We start from the raw sequence: 14023 nt of genomic DNA, 5'->3' as shown, positions 1-14023 counted from the left end.
AATATTAGTCATAAAAAATAATGAAATCTTGCATTTGCAAGGACACGGATGGAGCTAGAGAATATTATGTTAAGTGAAATGAGTCAGAGAAAGACAATACCATGTTTTCACTCATATGTGGAATTTATGGAACAAAACAAATGAAGAAAGGGAAGAAAAAGGAGAGAGGGAGGCAAACCAAGAAACAGATCCTTAGCTATAGAGAACAAATTGATGGTTATCAGAGGAGGGAAGTGGGTGAGGGCATGTCTAAAATAGGTGATGGGAATTAAGGAGTGCACTTGTTTTTATGGTCACCAAGTGTTTTGAAATGTTGAATTGATATATTTTACACTTGAAACTAATATTACACTGTATAGTAACTAACTGAAATTTAAAAACTTAACAAGAAAAGAAATGTAAATTATAATTGTGTGTTGATTTTATATCCTTCAACTTTACTGAGTACGTTGATTTTTTCCAACAGTTTTATGTTTGAATCTGGAATTTTCTAAAATGATCATGTGCAAATAACACTTATATTTCTTTTTTTTTTTCTTTCTGATTCAGTTGCCTTTTATTTCTTTCTTACCTAATCGCCATAGCTAGGACATCCAGTACTGTATTGGAAAGTGTGATGAGAGTGGGCCTCCTTGTCTTATTCCTGATCATAGAGGAAAAGTCTTCAAGTTTTTCATAATTGAGTATAACGTTAACTATACATTTGTTGTTTGTGACGTTATAATGTTGAAGTAAGCTCCTTCTGTACCCAACCTGTTGAAGGTTTTTATCATGAAAGGATGTCATATTTTGCAAATACTTTTGCAACATCTATTGAATCATCATGTGATTTTTATTTTTCATCCTCTTAATGTGATGTATTACATTTATTGATTTGAGTATGTTGACCCATCCTTGAATCCCAGAGTTAAATCACACTTGGTCATTTTTAGGATAGCAACCAGTGTAGAGCCTGAGAGAAAGCGATGTCCCCTAAACTCAAGGGGTTGTGTGAGGGAAGGGATCGAGGATCCCAAGACTGCAGAAAGACCTAGAGGAGGCATCCTTCTAATGGTTGGTCCATTGATTGTTTATCCAGCCCAGTACTGGGGCTTAAACCTTGTGGTGGGGAAGCAACTAAGACTGATGATTGTCCCCAGTGCTCAAGATCTCAAAGACACCTTCTGAAAATGAAAATTTGACTCAAGGTTAGTCAAAAAGGAGATCTGGTTGAGATGGATTTTGGTCAGCAGGCAATGGCCAATCCCTGTATGGGCCACCAAAAATGTTAGGGTAGCTAGTGATGTGGGTGGCAAAGAATTGCCAAAGAGTAGAGAAACACACAGAACATAGTTTATTCACTCTCCAAGGGAGGAGAGGGGCCAGACATCAAGAGAGATATTGGCCCCAAGCTTCTGTTGGGCTAGGCCTTTAAAAATATATTTATTTATTTTTAAAAAATTTACATCCTATTTAGCATAAAGTGCAATAATGATTTCAGGAGTAGAATCTAGTGATTCATTACCTACATGTTTTTCTTTTTTAAAGATGTGAGAGGGTTGTAGCTGCACTCCTGGGGGGTGGGTGGGAAGGGGCTTGATTCTTGGCCAGATAGGGCAGGAGGTGGCAGGTTTCTTGAGGGGCTCTGTCTGGGGATCGTCTGGGATGTGGGTTGTGGTCAGGCTAGAGAAGAATATGCTTTGTAGTTGTAGTCTATTTTCTGAGAATGAGGGGTACCATGACCTAGAAAAACAGGGAGTTAGGGCCAAGCACAGACACCTGTGAGTTTTGTCTGTATGCTTGGCTGGAGAGGGGGCTTTAAATAGAACTCTTTAAGTCCTAGTGTATGATCCTTTTAATGTGTCCTTGAATTTGGTTTGCTAATATTTTGTTGAGAATTTTTACGTCTGTGTTTATCGGGGATATTGGTCTATAATAGTTTAATTTTCTTGTAGTCTCCTTATCTGACTTTGGTATCAGAGTAATGCTGGCCTCCTTGCTCGAGTTTGGAAATGTTGCTTCCTCTTCAGTTTATTGATAGAGTTTGAGAAGGATTGGTGTTAATTCTTTAAGTTTTGGTAGAATTTCCTTGTGATGCTGCCTGTCCTGAGGTTTTCTGTATTGGAATGTTTTTGACTACTGATTCAATCTCTTTATTAGTTATTGATCTGTTCAGATTTTCTATTTCTTCCTGATTCAGTCTTGTTAGGTTGTGTGTTTCTAGGAATTTATTCATTTTTTCTAGGTTATCCAATTCGTTGACATATAATGGATTGTGGTCTCTTATGATCCTATGTATTTCTGTAGTATCAGTTGTAATGTGTCCTCTTTAATTTATAACGTTATTTGAGGTCTTCTCTCTTTTTTATCTTAGTGCAGCAATTTTATCTTTTTGAAAATCCAGCTCTCAGTTTTTTGTTGATCTTTCTATTTTTTGTTTTGGCCTCTATTTCGTTTATTTCTTCTCCAATCTTTATTATTTCCTTCCTCCTGGTAACTTAGTGCTTAATTTGTTCTTACTCTAGAACTTCCTTGAGGTGTAAAATTACATTTATTTGATATTATTATAATTTCCTAATTTAAGCATTTTTCACCATAAGCCTTCCTCTCAGGACTGGTTTGGCAGCATCCCATAGGATTTGATATGTTGTGTTCCCATTTTCATTTGTTTCAAGAAATTTTTTATTTCCTTTTTTATTTTTTTGGTTTGACCCATTGATTGTTCAGAAGTATTTAGTTTCCACATTCATAGATTTTTCAGCTTCCTCTTGTTGACTTCTACTTTAATACCATTGTGGTCTGAAAAAGATAGGGGGTATGATTTCAGTCTTCTAAAGTTTGCTGTGACTTGTTTTGTGTCCTATTATAATATCTACTCTGTAGAGTGTTATGTGTGCACTTGGGAAGAATGTATTCTCCTGATGTTGTAAGAATGCTCTATCTATGTTTGTTAAATCTATTTGGTCTGGAGTATGTTTCAGTGTGATTTCCTTGATTTTCTCTCTGGATGATGTATCATTGTTGAAAATGGGTTGTTGAAGTTCCCCCCCACCCCACCCCGTATTGTCTGTCTATTGTATTGTCTGTTTCTATCTTCAGGTATGTTAGTATTTGTTTAATATATTTAGGTGCTCCTATGTTTGAAACATGTGTATTTACAATTATTATATCTTCTTTACGTATTGACCCCTTCATCATTATATAATGACCTTCCTTTGTCTCTTGCTACCATTTTTTGCTTGATGTCTATTTTGTCTGATGTAAGTATGGGTATCCCCACTTAATTTGGTTTACAGTTTGGTTTACACTTGCCTTTCATCCATTTACTTTGACCCAATGTGTCCTTAGAATTGAAATGAGCCTCCTGTATGCAGCATGTAGTTGGGTCTTGTGGTTTTATTCATCGAACCACTCTGTGCCTTTGATTGATGAATTCAATCTCATTTACATTTAGGGTGATTATTGATATGTAAGACCTTACTAGTGCTCTTATTGTTTGCTTTGTGGTTGTTTTATGCCTCCATTGTTTCTTTTTCTCTGTTTCTGCCTACCTTTGTCAATCGTTTTTCCATGGTGGTATGCTCTGATTCCTATTTTTAGCTTCATGAATCTATTCTAGATTTTTGCTTTGTGGTTACCATGAGGCTTGAACATTTCTTGATAAAAGAGTCTATTTTATCCTGACAGCAACTTAATCTTTGTTCTCCTGTAATGTTTCCCACCCTTTTCTCCTCTGCTTTTCTATTTTTGATGTCATAGTTTACCTTTTTGTGCTGTGTGTTTATTAACAAATTATAGCAGCTAGAGTTATTTTTAATCTTTTTCCTTTAACCTTTATACTATAGTTAAGTCTTTAGCACACTATTCTAATACAGAATTACAGCTTTCTTATGCTGTCAGTTTTTCACCTTTACCAGAATGTTACTTACTTTCATATATTTTCACATTATGTATTAGTGTCTTTTCATTTGCAGTGATGTGGATGGAACTAGCAAGTATTATGCTAAGTGAAATCAGTCAGAGAATGAAAAATACCATATAATTTCACTCATAAATGGTGATGGAGATTAAGGAGTGTACTTGTTATGATGTGCACCGGATGTTGTATTTAAATGTTGTATCACTAAATTGTACACCTGAAACTAATATTACACTATATGTTAATTAATTAGAATTTAAATTAAAAAAAACATTTTAGCTTGAAAAACTTCTTTCAGCATTTCTTGTAAGGTAAGTCTAGCTGAACTCTTTTAGCTTTTGTTTGTCTGGGAAAGCTTTTATTCTCTTCTGTATCTGGAGTATAACTTTGATAACTTTGCTTTGATGAAGTATTCTTGGCTGGCAGTTTTCATATTTCAACACTTTGAATATGACATTTTGTATTCTTCTGGCCTGTAGATTTTCTGCTGAGAAATATGGTAATTGCCTAATAGAGTGTCTTTGTAGGTTACTTACTTTTTTCCCCCTTGTTACCTATAGATTCTTTCTCTATCATTGATTTGTGATATTTTCATTATAATGTGTCTTGTAAAAAGTCTTTTTGCACCATATAATAGGGTGTCCTATTAGTTTCTTGAACTTGTATGTTTATGTCCTTTCCTAGAATTAGGAAGTTCTCAGCTATTATTGTTCAAGTAAACTCTGCTCCCTTTTCCCTCTCTTCTCCTTTTGGTACACCAGTTATTTTGGTATTTGATTTTCTGATAAAATCTGATAGCTCTTGTAGAGTGTCTTTACTTTTAAATTCTTAAGTTTTCTCTCTTATTGGATTATTTCTATATTCCTATCCTCTAAATCACTTATTCTTTCTTCTGTTTGGTCTGACCTGTTTCCAATGCCCTTTATTGCATTCTTTATCTCATTCATTGAGTTCTGCAGCGTCAGAATTTCTGTTTTGTTCTTTTTTGTAATTTCAAATTTTTGTTAAAGAATTCCTTCTCTTTATTAATTTTATTCCCGAGTTTATTGAATTGTGTTTCTGAGTTATCTTGTTTTTTTGTTGATTCTGTTCATACAGCTTTTTTGAATTCTTTATCAGTGAGATTGCAATATTCTGTGCCTTTGAGTTCAGTTGTTGCATTATCATTTTCTTTTCTTGATACTATATTTCCTTGATTTTCCATGGTGTTTGATGGTATGGCCTCATGCTTTCACAGGTGAGGTGTCAGATAATCCTTTTATTAAGGCTTTGTCTTCTTTGATGCTTTTTCTTTTTTAATATTTATTTATTTTGAGAGAGAGCATGAATGGGGAAGGCAGAGAGAGAGGGAGATAATCCCAAGCAGACTCTGCACTGTCAGTGAAGAGCCCCATATGGGGCTCGATCTCATGAACTGTGAAATCATGACCTGAACCAAAATCAAGAGTCAGACACTTGACCGACTGAGCCACTCAGATGCCCCCTTCTTTGATTCTTAGAATTCAACAGCCTGGCTATTAGAACCCTTTATTTTGTATTCCAGAATGTGGTATGGCACAGTAACTCGAGAGTATGGTTTTTCCTTTTGGAATTGGTTCTCTCAGGTGTGCTGGGAAGATGCACAAGGACCTGAGAGTGGAGTGTGGTATGGGCTTAACATCTGGGAATTCAAGGGTGCCAGCAGTTGGCCAGGAGAAGGATCCTCTAAGTGGAGCACTCCCAGAGATCTGTGGGTAGACCTGCTGATGTTCTGAAGCAAACAGTATGAAATTTGTGCTGTTGATGCTCTTTGATATTCTTATTAGCTTTTCCCCTATTCCGCTCCCCCACGCCCCCAGTCAAGGATGTCGGTCCTTCAAAATCTGGTTCAGTTGCAACCTGCACATTTTCATCAGCTGGGAAGTCACTTACCACTTTTGATTTCTACCTATCTGTGAGAGTGGTTGTGGCTTTCCACCTCTTCTACTTGAGGGTGCTCCTGCAGCTGCCAAAATATCAGCACCTTGCAATATCATCCAGGGAAGCAGTGCTCCTTTGGCAAGTTTGTCCATCTCCTTTGTTCAAATTAATCTCTATTCCATTCTGATAGCATGCCAGATTCTCCCTTTATGCAGGCTGGACCCCACAAATTCTCTATTGCTTGTGGGTATCCACTCACTTTTGCACTCTCCAGGTTTCCTTTTATCCTATGATCACCATGAGTTGGGGTGGGACATTCTAGTCCAATCCCTTGGATTACAGCCACCACCAAAGCCCTGTCTACCCACTTTTGGATGCATAGGTGGGTAGAAACTTCCTGATATTCTGGTGTGGTAGGTAGAAACACGTTTATTCTGCTATGAATGTCTAATCAGGTAACAAAAATGGAGATAAAAGTGTAACAATCTGACATGATGCTGACATCACTCCAATAATGAACTTTATTTTTGTGTCTGTGTGTGTTTTAAATTAATTAAATTAAAGTTAGTTAACATACAGTGTAGTGTTGTATTCATCACTTACATATAACACCCAGTGCTCATCCCAACAAGTGCCATCTTTGATTCCCATCACCCATTTAATCCATCCCACTACCCACCTCCCCTGCAGCAACCCTCATTTGTTCTCTGTATTTAATAGTTTTTTATGGTTTGCCTCCCTCTCTGATTTTATCTTATTTTTCCTTTCCTTCCCCTGTGTTCACCTGTTGTGTTTCTTAAATTCTAGCTATGAGTAAGACCATATGATACTTGTCTTTCTCTAACTGACTTATTTCACTTAGCTTAATACACTGTGTCTAGTTCGATCCATGTTGTTGCAGATGTTAAGATTTCATTCTTTTTAATTGCTGAGTAGTATTTCATTGTGTATATATACCACATCTTTATCTACTCATCGGTTGATGAACATTTGGGCTCTTTTCATAATTTGGCTATTGTTGATAGCACTGCTATAAACATTGGGGTACATGTGCCCCTTCCACTCAGAATTTTTGTATCCGTTGGATAAATACCTAGTAGTATAATTGCGGGTCATAGGGTACTTTTATTGTTGTTTTGAGGAACCTCCATACTTTTTTCCAGAGTGGATGCAACAGTTTGCATTCCCACCAGCAGTTCAAAAGCGTTCCCCTTTCTCTGCATCCTCGCTGACGTCTGTTGTTTCCAGAGTTGTTAATTTTAGCTCTTCTGACAGGTATGAGGTGGTATCTCATTGTGGTTTTGATTTGTATTTCTCTGATGATCAGTGATGTTAAGCATCTTTTTCATGTGTTTGTTAGACATCCTGATGTCTGTTTTGGAAAAGTGTCTATTCATGTCTTCTGCCCATTTCTTAACTGGATTGTTTTTTGGGTGTTGAGTTTAACAAGTTCTTTATAGATTCTGGATACCAACCGTTTATCCAATATGTTATTTGCAGATACCTTCTCCCATTCCATCAGTTGCCTTTTAATTTTGTTGATTGTTTCCTTCATTGTGCAGAAGCTTTTTATCTTGATGACATCCAGTGGTTCAGTTTTGCTTTTGTTTCCCTCGCCTCTGGAGACATGTCTAGTAAGAAATTTCTGAGGCTGAGGTTAAAGAGGTTGCTGACTGTTTTCTCTTCTAGAATTTTGATGGTTTCCTGTCTCACATTGAGGTCTTTCATTCATTTTGAGTTTATTTTGTGTATGGTTTAAGAAAGTAGTCCAGTTTTATTCCTCTGCATGTTGCTGTCCAGTTTTTCCAACACCATTTGTTGATGAGACTGTCTTTTTTTCCAGGGGATATTCTTTCTTGCTTTGTCAAAGATTAGGTGGCCATACATTTGTGGGTCCCTTTCTGGGTTTTCTGTTCTGTTCCTTTGATCTATACATCTGTTTTTGTGCTAGTACCATACTGTCTTGATGATTACAGCTTTGTAATACAGTTCGAAGTCTAGAATTGTGATGCCTCCATCTTTGGTTTTCTTTTTCAACATTGCCTTGGCTCTTTGGGGACTTTTCTGGTTCCATACAAATTTTAGAATTGTTTGTTCTAGCTCTGTGGAGTATGCCAGTGTTAGTTTGATTGGGATTGCATTGAATATGTAGATTGCTTTGGGTAGTATCAACATTTTAACAATATTTTCTTTTTCAATCCATGATATGGGATGTTTTTCCATTTCTGGGTGTCTTTTTCAATTTCTTTCATAAGTTCTATCATTTTCAGTGTACAGATCTTTTACCTCTTTAGCTAGGTTTATTCCTATGTGTCTTATGGGTTTTGGTGCAATTGTAAATTGGATCCATTCCTTGATTTCTCTTTCTGTTGCTCCGTTATTGGTGTATGGAAATGCAGCCAATTTCCACCGGTTGATTTTTTATCCTGTGACTTTGCTGAAATCATGCATCAGTTTTAGCAGTTTCTTGGTGGAGTCTTTTGGGTTTTCCATGTAGACTATCATGTCATCTGCAAAGAGTGAAAGTTTGAGTTCTCCTTTGCCAGTTTGGATGCCTTTTATTTCTTTTTGTTTTCTGTTTGCTGACACTAGGACTTCCGGGACTTTGTTGAACAACAGTGGTGATAGTCCACATCCCTTCTGTGTTCCTGACCTTAGGGGGAAAATTCCACTTTTTCCAATTTGAAGATGATGTTAGCTGTGGGCCTTTCAGATATGGGCTTTATGTTGTTGAGGTATGTTCCTTCTCTCCCTACTTTCTTGAAAGGTTTTATCAAGAAAGCATGCTGTATTTTGTCAAATACTTTTTCTACATTGATTGAGAGGATCATATGGTTATTATCCTTTATTTTATTAATGTGGTTTATCATACTGATTGATTTGTGATTATTGAACCAGCCCTGCAGCCCAGGAATAAATCCCACTTGATCATCATAAATAATTATTTTAATGTATTATAGAATTTGATAGGTAGTATCTTGTTGAGGATTTTTACATCCAGGTTCTTCAGGGATTTTGGCCTTCACTTCTCCTTTTTATTGGGGTCTTTGGTTTTTGAATCAAGGTAATTTTGGATTCATAGAATGAGATTGGAAGCTTTCCTTCCATTTCTATTTTTTGGAACAGTATGAGAAAAGTAGTATTAATTCTTCTTTAAATGTCTGGTAGAGTTCCCCTGGGATGTCATCTGGCCCTGTAGTCCTGTTTGTTGTCCTGTTTTTGATAGCTTTTCATTTAATTACTTTGCTAGTTATGGGCCTGTTGAAATTTTCTACTTATTCCTGTTTCAGTTTTGGCAGTGTGTGAGTGTCTAGGAATTTGTCCATTGCTTCCAGATTGCCCAGTTTGTTGGCATATAATTTTTCATAGTATTGTGTTAAAATTGTTTGTAGTTCTGTGTTGTTTGGTATTCCTCCTATTTCATTCGTGATTTTACCTATTTGGGTCCTCTCTCTTTTGATAAGTCTGGGTAGGGGATTATCAATTTTGTTTATTCTTTAAAAGAACCAACATTTAGTTTCATTGTTCTGCTGTTTTTTATTGTTTTTTTGTTGTTGTTGTTTGTTTCTATATCATTTATTCCTTCTTCTGATGGTGTTAGGCTTTATTTGCTCCTTTTTTCTAGCTCTTTTAGGTGTAAGGTTAAGTTGTGTATTTGCCACCTTTCTTTCTTCTTGAGATAGGCTTGAATTGCAATGTACTTTTCTCTCAGAATTGCCTTTGCTGCATCCCAAAGGGTTTGGATTGTCATGTCTTCATTTTCATTTGCTTACATGCATTTTTTATTTCTTCTTTAATTTCCTGGTTAGCCCATTCATTCTTTAGTAGGATGTTCTTTAACTTCTATGTATTTGAGAGCTTTCCAAATGTTTTCTTGTTGTTGATTTCAAGATTTATAGTATTGTGATCTGAAAATATGCATGGTATCATCTCGATCTTTTTGTACCTATTGAGGGCTGATTTGTGACCCAGTATGTGATCTGTTTTGGATAGTGTTCCATGTGCACTGGAGAGGAATGTGTATTCTGCTGCTTTGGAATGAATGCTCTGAATATGTCTGTTAAGCCCATGTAGTCCAGTGTGTTATATGTCATTCAGAGCCATTGTTTCTTATTGAGTTTCTGCTTAGATGATCTGTCCATTGTTGTCAGTGGGATATTAAAGTCTCCTACCCTTATGGTATTATTATCAGTGAGTTTCTTTCTAATATTTTATTTATTTTTGATAGAGAAAGACACAGAGTACAAGCAGGGGAGGGGCAGAGAGAGAGGGAGACACATAATCTGAAGCAGGCTCCAGGCTCTGAGCTGTCAGTACAGAGCCCGATGCAGGGCTTGAACTTGTGAACCATGAGATCATGACCTGAGCTGAAGTTGGACGCTTAACCAACTGAGCCACTCAGGTGTCCCATCTTTCTTTTTGTTATTATTTGATGTATATATTTGGGGGTTCCAAGTTGGGGGCCTAAATATTTATAATTGTTAGATCTTGGTGGATGGACCCCTTAATTATGATATAATGCCTTTTTTCATCTCTTGTTAAGGTTTTTGTTTTAAAATCTAGTTTGTCTGTTATAAGTATAGCTTCTCCTACTTTCTTTTGATTTCTATTAGCATGATAGATGGTTCTCTATCCCCTCACTTTCAATCTGCAGATATTTTAAGGTCTAATGAGTCTCTTATAGGCAGCATGTAGATGGATCTTTATTTTTTTTATTCATTCTGATATCTTGTGCCTTTTCATTGGAGCATTTAGTCCATTTACCTTCAGAGTGGTTATTGAAAGGTATGTATTTAGTGCCATTACATTATATGTAGTGTTGGTGTTTCTGGTTATGTTCTCTGGTGCTTTGTTGTCTTTATCGCTTTGATATTCTTTTTTTTCCTCCACTCAGATAATCCCCCTTAATATTTCTTGCAGGGATGGTTATGTGGTGACAAACTCCTTTAGTTTTTGTTTGGGAAACTCTTTATCTTTCCTTCTATTCTTAATGACAACCTTGCTGGATAAATAATTCTTGGCTGCATATGTTTCCCATTCAGCACATGGAATATTTCCTGCCACTCCTTTCTGGCCTGCCAAGTTTCAGTGGACAGGTGTGCTGCTAACATGTGTCTACCCTTGTAGGTTAACGCCCTTTTGTCCCTAGCTACTTTCAGAATTCTCTCTTTATCTTCATGTTTTACAAGTTTTACTGTGATATATCATGGTGTTTACCTGTTTTTGTTGATTTTGAGGGTAGTTTTCTGTGCCCCTTGGACTTGAATGCTTGTTTGCTTCCCCAGATCAGGGACGTTCTCATCTATAATTTGTTCAAATAAACCTTCTTCCCCTTTTTCAAGCTTTTCTTCTTCTGGGCCTCCTTTGATACAGATATTGTTTTGTTTCATGGAATCACTTGCTTCCCCAAGCCTCCCATTATGATCTAATAATTTATGTCCCTATTTATTTCACCTTCATTGTTTTACAAATTTTATCTTCTGTATCACCTATACGCTCCTTTGCTTCTTCAGTCCTCATTGTCACTGTTTCCAGTTTGTTTTTCATCTCAGTTATAGTATTTTTAAATTCATTCTGACTAGTTCTGAGGTCTTTCATCTCTTCAGCAGGATTTCTCTGGTGTCTTCTATGCTTTTTTTTCAAGCCCACCTAGTAGTCTTATGATTGTTGTTTTAAATTATTGTTCAGATATATTGCTTATATCTATTTTGAGCAAGTCCCTGGCTGTGATTTCTTCTTGACCCTTCTTTTGGGAAGAATTCCTTCATCTTTTCATTTTGAGTAAGTTTTTGTTGTTTGCATATTTTAAAAGCTTTTTGTGTTTCCATCACCTGAGTGTACTGCTATATCAAAAAGGGGTCATACACTGTCTAGGTCCTGGCCTTTCAGGAAGTGTTTCTGATGTATGCTTTGTGCACTCTGCTGTTGCATTTTGGCTGCTCTTTCTCACTGGTTAGTCGTCTGCAGAGCTCATCCTTGCTTGCAGTGGTGTGTTTGGACCTTTAACTAAGTGTGCTTTGATTTGTTTGTTAAGGTAATCCTGGAAAAAAAGGAGTTGGGAAAAGCCTGATCCTAATAAAAAGAGAAAAGAAAAGGGAACAAAATCCCCCCCAGAGAATCAAAAAACTCTAGGATGATTCCAATGAAAATGAAAAGAAAAATAAGAGAAAAAAGAAGAAAAGAAAAAAGAGAAGGAAAAAGAAAAGAATAAAAATGACTGATTCAAAAAAATGAGAAAAGGAAATGAAAAAACCAAGAAGAAACTATGAGCCTGATTACAAGTGAAAAAAGAAGAAAGTAAACGAGTAAAAAGAACTGCAGGTGTTGTTTTGAAGCATTTGATTTTCAGTGCTCTTGGTACATGGGGGGTGCTGGGTGTGCTGGTCTTTTGAGAGAGAGAAGTCCACTGTGTTGGCTCAGAGTCATTCTTGTGCCAGTAAACAGACAGTTGCCAGGCATGGGATGGTGGGGTTTGGTGTAAGTGTGTCTGCCTCCCCTGGGGGCCTCTGTGTTGCTTTCTGAAGTCCCACCTTGGTGTTGGGAGAAAATGGAGCTACCCAAATCTTTTGTCCCCAGACATGGTACCTCACAGCCCACACTGTTCAGGCAGCTCTCAAAGAATAGCAAGGGCAGTCAGCTCACCCTGTGCCATAGTTCTCCTGTGTTTTTTCTTTGGCGCTTGGCTGGGATTCTTAAAGGACCTGGCACCATTCAGATTGGTCTTGTCCTCTGGAATAGAGCCTCTCCACCCTGCTGATGAAAGGCCTTTGGGTGGCACCTTCAGGGTCCTTTTTCCTTGGGGAGGCAGTAAACCCTCTTCCAAACAATCTCCAGGAAGTGAATGTTCTCTCCCAATGTGTCTTGGAGATCTCTACACCACCCTGTGCACTCTGTGGTCAGCTCCCTCCTCCCCAGAAGCACATGCCACAACTCCACTCTGGAGATTGTCATGCACTTCTACAACCTCAGAGTTTGAGCTCCAAATGCTGTTTGGAAGAAAAAAAAACTGGGACACTCAGTAATTCTTGCTCTCCAGTCCATGGTCTAGAGAGGCTTTCATCTTGTGCTAACTCAGTGCTGAACTTTCTCAACCCCTCTTTCTTTCTGTCTTTCCACGGAAAGAGTTGTCTCCCCTCTGCCACACTGTCTGTCTCCCCCAATTCCCATGCACATTGCACCTGCCAAGCTGTCTCCCTCCAATTGTGGAGATCCTTCTGCCACACTGCAGATCTATTTCCTGGGTGTTCCAAGTGATCTGACCTCAGTATGTTTGAGGGATGAGGAAAGCCCAGGGTCCTCCGACTTCTCTTCCATCTTAATTCCTCTCACTCCCTTAATGCATTTTAAATTTGGATTTTGCTATTGACAGTTGTGTCCTAGCAATAAAGCACGTGTAAAATGAGATTCTGTAAGAAACACTCATTTTATTTCTAAAATGGAATCATTTTTGAATAGATTATGTGATAAAGTAGATCGTTTGAAATAATTTAGAAATCTAAGTAAAATTTCCTTTATGAAGTATATAAAATATAAAACCTTAAATTTAGTGTAAAATAAATATTTTATACTTTATTACTACTTTTCCACTTTCTCAGATTTTAAATTATTTATTACTTTACAATTTGTCCTACTTGTTATATAATTCTTTTAGTATGTTTCAGCATAGGCTTCCTGATCTTTTTTGGTCTAATGTTCTGTTTTTCATATATGGAGTTGGTAGAAGAGAATGTGGTTTGAGGTGTTTTTCACTGAAGGTATGCATTTGCAGTGATCCTTCTATTTCTTCTTGCTTACTGACCTAGGTGTTTTGATATGATTGACTGAATTTAGGATAAGAGACTCTTTTCTCTTGTTATCTTGTGTTCTTGACCATTGTAGGAAAAAGCCCATGTACTCACAAAGTTTTCTTAGTATAACAACCCTGTAATAAATCCTTGATTTTCATTTATTGTTATTAAATGTTCTTGTTATTGTGTCCTGTATTGCTTTTTAGGGTTTTTCATTACCATTTAATATGTGAGATTCTAGTACAAAGCTTTTAAGTCAAGATAATATAAATAGTATATTTTGTGCCACATGCAACAAATGTTCTAAAATGGACACACTCAGGATTTTAACAAGTTTTTGGCTGTTGTTTTTTCCTATAAAATTACAGGATGGATGTCGAATGTGGAGAACAATGAAGTATTGATTAACATAAGAAGCATGTCCTTATAATTAATTCAG

The 14023-nt window shown here is 36.9% G+C and overlaps 1 protein-coding gene across 5 annotated transcripts in view; it reads left to right on the top strand.

Moving 5' to 3' along the window:
* BRWD3 (bromodomain and WD repeat domain containing 3) overlaps nucleotides 1-14023 on the top strand; it is a 243586-nt gene that overhangs the window by 45908 nt on the left and 183655 nt on the right. Inside the window, exon 1 of one of the 5 annotated variants that reach the window (XM_047843946.1) lies at nucleotides 11983-12118. The exons of the other annotated variants lie outside the window; for them this stretch is intronic. The gene's annotated coding sequence lies outside the window, so the exon portion shown is untranslated. Of the gene's footprint in view, nucleotides 1-11982; nucleotides 12119-14023 lie in introns of those variants that run through there. 5 annotated transcript variants of the gene reach the window in all.

The sequence above is a fragment of the Prionailurus viverrinus genome, chromosome X (assembly GCF_022837055.1).
Source record: "Prionailurus viverrinus isolate Anna chromosome X, UM_Priviv_1.0, whole genome shotgun sequence".
Taxonomy (NCBI): Eukaryota; Metazoa; Chordata; class Mammalia; order Carnivora; family Felidae; genus Prionailurus; species Prionailurus viverrinus.
Note: the sequence above shows the minus strand (reverse complement) of the source record. Positions and strands in the feature narration are given on the sequence as shown.